The following is an 8,554-nucleotide window of genomic DNA, read 5'->3' as shown; positions in this document are numbered from 1 at the left end:
ATTTTGAGATCGCTAAAGTCAATGGGAGAAAGTTGAACTGCACTTTTTTTGGACGGAACGCATAATAAACACTCTGAAAACATGTGGTGCCTGATGAGATACAATACTGAATGAGAAAATTGTTTGTTTTGTTGGGAGCCATCTTTTTCGGTCTGAGAAGGCCCTTGCAGAGCTATGACATAACTATGCTCTGGTGTAGTAATTTGGTTGTGCGAGCCAGCGACAGTGATCTGCGGACTCCAGAAGCTTGACTGTTCCCGTGGGACGATTGCCCTGTCGGGCGGTCCAGCCGTCTCCCCAACGGTCACCCGAAGAGGGTTATGTATCTTGGAATGGAACCGACATCAACTACAGGTTGGCTGGTGGGGTGACCTCCAGTCCAGAGAGGGAAGCATGAAGACTAGGGGCGATGCGGATTGGTTTTTCCTGAGGATAGCGAGGACGGAAGGAATCTAGCACCCTTGACCCTTCCTTATGCTGAATGTATCTCAGGCTGTTAAATCTTCTAAGCGTTTTTTTTCTCGACATCGTCAAGGTGCCATTAATAAAAATATGAAATCCGGGAGGATAAATTAAATATAGAAATTGTGGCCAACAGAACATTATCAGTTGCGTTCAACATACTCGTAAGCATGATCACACACCCAGCTTACACATGAGCCATGTAATAAATATTTTTGATAGACATGCTTAAGTTATGAAATCATCTAAAGTGTTTGTAAAGTTTCACGATACGGATCTAATATCCTGCTATCCATCATGACCATTTCTGGTCAGGTCATGTCTTTGAACATAGGCCAAATTCTTCAAATGACCTCCCTCGCCGGCACAGGGAGGGAGGGATGATGCGACCCCCCCCCCCCTTCGAGGTTTTTCGCGAATAACTCACGTAAAAAGCGGCCGATCGCGACGAAACTTTCAGTACCCTCGCATTGATCAATCTTACACCTACCCTGAAAATTTCATGACCCTGACCCAAATGACCTTTGACCTGTGACCTCTTTTCCGAGACCATGTTTGGCCGGAATCGCGATTCGGCGTATGTCGGCTCGCATTAGCCGCGCGTTTGCAAGCTTTTCGTGGTTTCAAGCGTTCAAAAATGTGATTTGATGTTGCTCCGATGCATTAGGGTGGGTGTCAAGATCACCTGAAGGTCAGGTCAGGTCATTGACCTTTGGTGACCTCGGTTCACTTTTTCGAGTTTTACATGTTTCTACGCCAGTTTTTGGGGCTAAATTCGAATTTAGCAACCATTTGAACATTTACGGAGTAGTTTTGGTGCCTTCGTAACATGTTACGAAGCTGTCAGAGGCGGATGACAGGTATTACGAATACCCGTCGTGACCCCTACCGGTTGACCTGACCTGACCTGACCCGACCTGGTCTAAATGCTTTAAGACATCATCTCTGATCAAAACTAGCACGATATTCGTGATCAGCACCCCGGAAAACCCCATAGCAGCCACACTTTACGACTTTCTAACAGGTCCCCATTTTCCCGATTTTCGGTTCATTGACCTGACCTGGAAGGTCACCCGATGACCTAGGACCTTAAAATTGGGTATCATCGGCTTACTCTCGTGACGGGCAGCACGCTCGTTTTTTTCCGCGAAGCTCTAGCTCAATCAGGGGCCAAGCGCGAGGGGGGGTCGTGCCCCCCCCCCCCCCTTGTGCCGTCGAAGGATGCAAAATGGCCTGTGCCGGTGAGGCTTAAAGATCAACTTTTGATTCATTCGAAGCGTTTTGATAGGAGGAACACGAGGCTGGTAAAATTAATTTCATGCAGGTTTAGCTTAAAACTTTTAGTGTTTGTGGAAAAGCAATTGGTTTTCTCATAATACCGATGGTGGCAGTTGCTGTTATTTACGTGCTAAGCCGTTGACCTTAATTAAATCTGGCAATATTATTCAGACATAGCGGTAAACGAGCTGCTTGTTGTGTTAGGTTAGGCTCTTTCGGTCGATTTCAGAGTGGGAAGGATGACAGGAATTAGGGGGAGACAGGGGGCCTGGGCGGGAGTCCTGAGCCTCATGCTCCGCTGGGGCCGAGCCCATCACGTGGGTTGGATTGCCCTGATACATGGATAGCCCAGGGCGGTGTTTCACGGCCCCGCGCTGCAGCACGCTGCGCTGCGCTGCCATGCATTGTAGCGGCGGTTGATATGAATTCGGCTCCACGCTAGCGTTACGAGCTTCCGAGTCTGTTGATGTTTCCATGGAAATTGGAAACCCAATGCACCGGTGTGCACAACGCATCCTGTCCAAGCAAAATTTTACCATCGATGACCTCTGGTGACATGACCTTTTGCTCTGAACCGATCTAAAATTGGCTGAAGTATTTTTATTCTTTTTGCTACTTTCGACGCTACTTCGAATACCACTTAAATGCCCAAAGCTGAGTTATAAGAATGATGCTCAATCCCCATTTCCCCTCCAACAGGGCGTGAGAGTCTAGGCATTCCTGTGGGGCACGGGCTTACAATGACTATCTCATAATCATTGTGGCCATGAACATCTACTGCCATTCTTTAACACCGGTTTCGCTGCGCTGAGCGGTGGCCGTCTCGTTTGTTGGATTCTACAGCTGGCTGACGGAAAGCGTTACCGGCCGCCCGTCCACCGCCCGCGGGCCGGACCGAGCGGTCCCGCTGACCCTACCTGACCTGATACCGGCGCGATACGGGACAGGCATACGGGGGTTCGGCTCAGCGAAGGCAGCGCCCACTGGTGCTGGGGACTTTTTTTAATAGACCTACTGTACCAGATGTGCACCAAATGTGTACCAGATGGCCGTCGTGAAAACGGCTATTACGATTTACGCCCCTAGTGAAATCAGCTGGAGACTGAGCAGTGAGCACCGACCAGGGTGACCTCACGGGACCATTCGGTTTCCTTCCGTTGGCGGCGTTGTTGCGTTAGTGGAGAGGCAGTTCCGGCGCCGCACGAGGTTCCGCAGCTCATTTACCGACCACCAAATATTTAAATTCAGCCGTTAGGTAGGCTTTAATGGATCGTGGATGGGCTGTGTTTGTATAGCACAACAGCGAGAAAAAAGAGTAGAGGTAAAGAAGTCGGAAATAAATGGGAGGAAATACATTATCGGGTCTCGCCTTTCACGGTGCTTTTCACGGGAACAAAAATATGACAATGTAAAGAGAGGAAGAGGGAGAGGAAGAGAGAGAGAGAGAGAGAGAGAGAGAGAGAGAGAGAGAGAGAGAGAGAGAGAGAGAGAGAGAGAGAGAGGGTAGGGCAAGGAGTTTGGCACGTGCTTGGTTTGTAAATGAATAACAGCCGACAAGCACCGCAATCTTGACCGCAATGACAGCAGCCGATGCGATATCGCTAACACAAAAAACAATGTAGTTGTTTTGGCCAAGGTTTTGGCTGCTGTTGGATTGAAACCTCATCAGCATTTAATACAAATAATTAACCCTCGCCCGACGAGGGTGGGGTGGGGGTGGGGTTGATGCACCCCCCCCCCTAAGGTTTTTCGCAAATAACGTAAAAACGGCGGCGCGTAGCGCCGCCAAATTTGGAATAGCCTCTGGAGCAACATTTTCGCACCTTTCCTGAAAATTTGAAGTCCCAGTCTTTTCAGGTCAGGTCACCAGGTCACAAAAACCGGTACAAGGTCATGGGAAAATTGGACTACCTTAGCGGCAACTGAATTCCAGAGTTCACTAAAATTGGTAACAAAGTACATCATTCAATGCGCACGGACGTCCTGAGTTCACGGGTGCTTTTATTTTTGCTCTATCTTTACTAGGTTAAAAGTTATAAGCGAAAACTTTTAAAATGTTTTAGCAAAATTTTTGGACTCATACCACCCCCACCCCCCCCCCTAAATATTGACTTAGAGTCACCAAACTAGCACAGGGGCGAGATCTCCTATGGAACCACCTACCCTGTAAATTTGGCGTTTCAAAGTGCCATAGGAGCCAATCGCGAGGGGGGTCGTACCAACCCCCCGCCCTCGCCGTCCGTGTTATGGAAAAGGCCCTCGCCTGGCGACAGTGGCGGCGGAATAGGGGGTGCAGGGGATGCAGCTGCACCCCCATCGAAAAACATGGGGGTGTAAACATATCTTTTTGCACCCCCAAAATCCGTACAAGGGGCCCGTCGGACCATCCAATACATTTCTCCTGAAAACCAGTGATCGGGAAACGAACACTGATGTGGAATCATCCAGGATGTCCAATGATGGTCAGGAGCGCCCCATGCTAGTCTTTGGGGCCCCCACACCGGCTAGAAGTGTCCCGAGCCGCGTTTGGTGCTTGCACGCGGCATCTGAGGGCCCCCACGACGGCCTTAGAGGGCCCTTTTATGACGATCTCTGAGGGCTCCCACCTGAGGGCTTTGTCCCCTGGGGCCCTACAACGGCCACTACGGGACTTCATGACGACCGCTGAGGGTCCCACAGAGACTCCAGGGCCCCAAGGAGACTCCAGGGGCCACGCTGGCCTCTGAGTGCCCCTATGACGGCCTCTGAGGGCCCTTACGATGATCTCTGAGGGCTCTCACGACGAACTCTGTCCCCTGGGGCCCTATAACGACCACTAAGGGCCCTCATGACGACCGCTGAGGGTCCCACAGGACTCCAGGGGCCCCACTGGCCTCTGAGGGCCTTTAAGACGGTCTCTGAGGGCCCTTGTGACGGCCCTAGCCTAGACCCAACTCAAGTCTGAGGGCCCATTTGGCTTCAGACGGCCCAGCGACGGCCTCTGAGGGCCTCAACACAACCAGGGTGCAGGGGCTATGCTGGCATCTGAGGGCTCTGCAACGGTCTATTGAGGGCCCTAACAACGATGGCCTCTAGCGGTCTTACCAAGACCTCTGAGAGCCCTGCAAAGGTATCTGAGGGTCCATGAAGACCCTCAATATGGCCAAGGACCCTCATGACGACCTCTGATGATCCTCTCGAAGGCTTCTAAAGGCCCTCACAACAACTTCTGAGGACCCCAGGACGCTCTCTGAGGGGCTGAGGGCCCTGATGACGACCTCTCTGGGCCCTCAAGATGGTATCTAAGACCCAACGCAAGCTCTAAAGGCCCACACTTGCGTCTGAGGGCCCCACGACGGCCTCTGAGGGCCTCGACGCAGGCAGGCTCCAGGGGCCATGCTGACCTCTGAGGGCCCTCTTGACGGCTTCTAGGGCCTAACGAAGGTTTCAAGGGCCAACGCTGGCCTCTGAAGAACCCTACGACGGCCTCGGAGGGTCTCAACTCAACGCAGGCAGGTGCCAGGAGACATGCTGGCCTCTGAGGGCCCCGCAGAGTTCAGATTCAGAGGATCCAACGACCTTTGTGGACCTTACGAAATACGAAGGTCGCCGAGAGCTCACGCAGGCTCCTGGAATTCCACACTGATTCTCAGGCCCCATGTCGGCTTGTTGAGGCACTTTATCTGCTCTTGGTGCCCCGTCGCCGGCCTCTGAGAGCTCAATGTCGGAATTTATGGGGCCATGGGCCCTACACCGGCTTTTATGGCCCCTACATCGACTCTTGGGACTCATGACCCATGAAATGTGGGTCTAAGCAGCTTCTAAGAATCCCAATTCTGGTTCTAGTAGCCGCCAGCCGAATATTAGGACTCACACGCGAGCTCCTGGGACCCCGTGCATACCCCAGGGGTCTACCTGCCTCTAAGACCCCACACATACTTTCGGGGCTCAAACGCTTGCCCCTGAAGACCCCACTGAGACCCCTTTCCTCTATTCAGTCCTCCATACCGGCTCTTTAGGCTAAACATCGGCTCCTGTGGCCTCCATCCCGGCTTTGGAGGGCCTCCATACAGGCTTTTTTGGGGTCCGATGCCGGTTTCTGAGAGCCCTCAAAAGACTTTCGAGCCTATACTGCCTTCTGAAACCTTTCAGCAACTTTCAAGGGACCAACCCTGATCGGAGGGCTCATTCAGTCTGGGGAGTCATGTAGGTCTCTGGAGGAGTCCCTATGTGGTCGGTTTCCAAGGGGCTACTAAACACGGTCTTCTTGGAACGGTCTCGTAGGGCCCTCAATGGTCCTCTGCGGATCCAGAAAAGTGGTTTGAGACGCTGCGGGTGATGGCTAGACTAAAGATTAGCCGATAAAAAAACTAGCTGCATTTGCTTCTTTATGCTTTCATTATTTGAGACAGGTAGGTACACTGCAATTTCAAACCTTTTACAGAACTTGTGTGTATGGGGATAGTTTTCCAAAATCTTCGTTTTTCATAAATCAATAATAATCACTCAAAAAAAAAACTGAAGGGAGGCCCAAAACTTCCAGAGGGACCCCTTGAGAAAATTTTGCACCCCCATCCAAAATTACCTTCCGCCGCCACTGCCTGGCGAGGGTTAAAATGAAACATGTCGCAGTGGGAGAAGAAACAAAAATGAGCACAAAAATTGTTTACTGTAATGTTGCGGATACTATACGGATGCGGATGCTCGTATGAGACCAAACGTGAGCATAATAAACCGATTTTGTGTTGGGCAGCAACAAAAAAGCGTAATGATGCTAATTTCATTCGCTTATTCATCTAAAGCAGACAATGATGAAAAGCGCCAGACACCCGGTCTGAAGTTCGATGTTTTGTCTGCAATCAAAGCACAAAAATCGGGATTGTTAAGCATAGTAAGTGTTTCGATTTCTTGACTATTTGTCTACCTCTGTTGATCGTGTATCTGTTTCAAAAGCAAAAATAGCAGCCGTCCTGTCACTCTGTACGATTTAGTATGACAGGCTTAATGATGTTTTGGGCCAATCCTCTGTTTTTGTGACCCCGTATAGAAGATAACATCCATTTAATTATACCTACCTACTGATACTGAAGCGATTGCGTCGTCAAAAGGTGAAAATGAATTCCTTGCCGTACGAGTAACGACGTGGCATTCCCGTCCTGCGTTCTGAGCTTTAGCGCGGCAGTACCCAAATATATGTATGCTGAGCCACAACAGCTGCTCACGTCTGTTGCTGCAGCTATTTCATTTCCAATCCAGCAGGATGCGAATACTACCTTCTAGCAGTATCCAACTCTGCCGGTCGCTGATGAGTCACTGGCAACCTCAATGAATCAATCACACTGTGACCACACGCTGTCCACCCTCAGAACCAAACCACCGCAGAGCTATGGATCACGAGCAGCTAAATGAACACCAACCGTCCGAATAGTCGGACGGAAGCCGGAGGTCAAACTTGTCACCAACTGCTGCCGGATGCATGTATTTCATATGTGAAATGTCAGATCTGGCAATGGTCTAAGTCAACTACTTAAAAGTTTGAAATGAGATGCAGATTTCAGCTAAAATAGCCTCCCTGGCGATTGCCCTCACATCCAGAGGAAGCTGAGACGGGCGTAAGGTTTATAAGAGAGATAAACGTCAGCGAGTCATTTCACCTATCATTTCTACTGAGGTATGACAAGCTCATTTTTCAGGAACTAAATCATGATATACGTCATGAGATACGATCATATGATACGTATATCATATATATCATGATATACGGCAAATAACTCATAAATGGAAAATAGAATGGAAGCACGTCTTTCGATTGACGCAAAATAAATGTAGGTATATCCCTGAAAAAGATCAAATTAATTTCACCTTTACTATCGACACATAGATAGGTATATCACTGATATAGACCACATCATTTAGAGAGATAGGTATATCACTGAAATAGACCGCATCATTTATACCTAATATTCAATAGGCCAAATTCTATTTCCCTGAAATACAATTGTTACAATCAGAAACTCAAATGCTGTGTTTCGCAATTATATTCGATCCAAAATATCGGTACCTGCAACACCACATAGCTAGTTTGTCTAAGTGGAAAATCATGCAAAGTGGCCGCACCACTCCGTTATACATGTAACACATTTTCCATCATCCTGGTGGCATGCTCGGGCGGCCACTGGATGGCAGTCTGCCTCAACAGAGTCCCTGACATTTCGTGTCAACAGCATAAGGTTAACACGGCCGTTATTTTTCAACCTGCAAATTTGCCAACGAGAAAACCCCTAATCGGTGGCATTATTAGTTCGTTTGTGTAATGTTCGCTGCCAATTTGTCACTGGGTATGCCGTCACCTGTGATTTATGTCTGGAAGAGGCGAGTGATGCCCGGAGGTCTGGCGAGGAGCCCGCCCACGCCCTGGTCGGAGGCGCGGCCCGAATTTCATTGTAAGTCTGCTTTGTTGGTACTGACCAGAATGCAGCACCCCGCCCGTGCTGCGCCCCGGTCCTCTCCCTTCTCTCCCAACCGGATATTTCCGAAATTTCACTGCAGTTATAGACACTGAACAGGCGAAGGGGAGACTAATCGGGTCAATAGTAAACCTCACTAACGTTAAACTATGAAATGTAAACACGGTTGTACAGAACAAACATTACCTGAAACAACATCGAGAATAATTGCAATGAAACGCATAAATCGTTGTGGTTTGAAAAAAGAGTGACCATGAGGTAGAGTGTTATTAAAAGATTGACGTGATAAATATTTTCCCATTTTGGAAAATGAAAGTGACCAGAAACATATTTGCTCTCAATCAGACCACGCCGTAAATTATTTTAGA

This window comes from Amphibalanus amphitrite, unplaced genomic scaffold (genome assembly GCF_019059575.1).
Source record: "Amphibalanus amphitrite isolate SeventyFive unplaced genomic scaffold, NRLGWU_Aamphi_draft 000166F_arrow, whole genome shotgun sequence".
Taxonomy (NCBI): domain Eukaryota; kingdom Metazoa; phylum Arthropoda; class Thecostraca; order Balanomorpha; family Balanidae; genus Amphibalanus; species Amphibalanus amphitrite.
The sequence above is the reverse complement of the archived record's forward strand: the minus strand, read 5'-3'. Positions refer to the sequence as shown.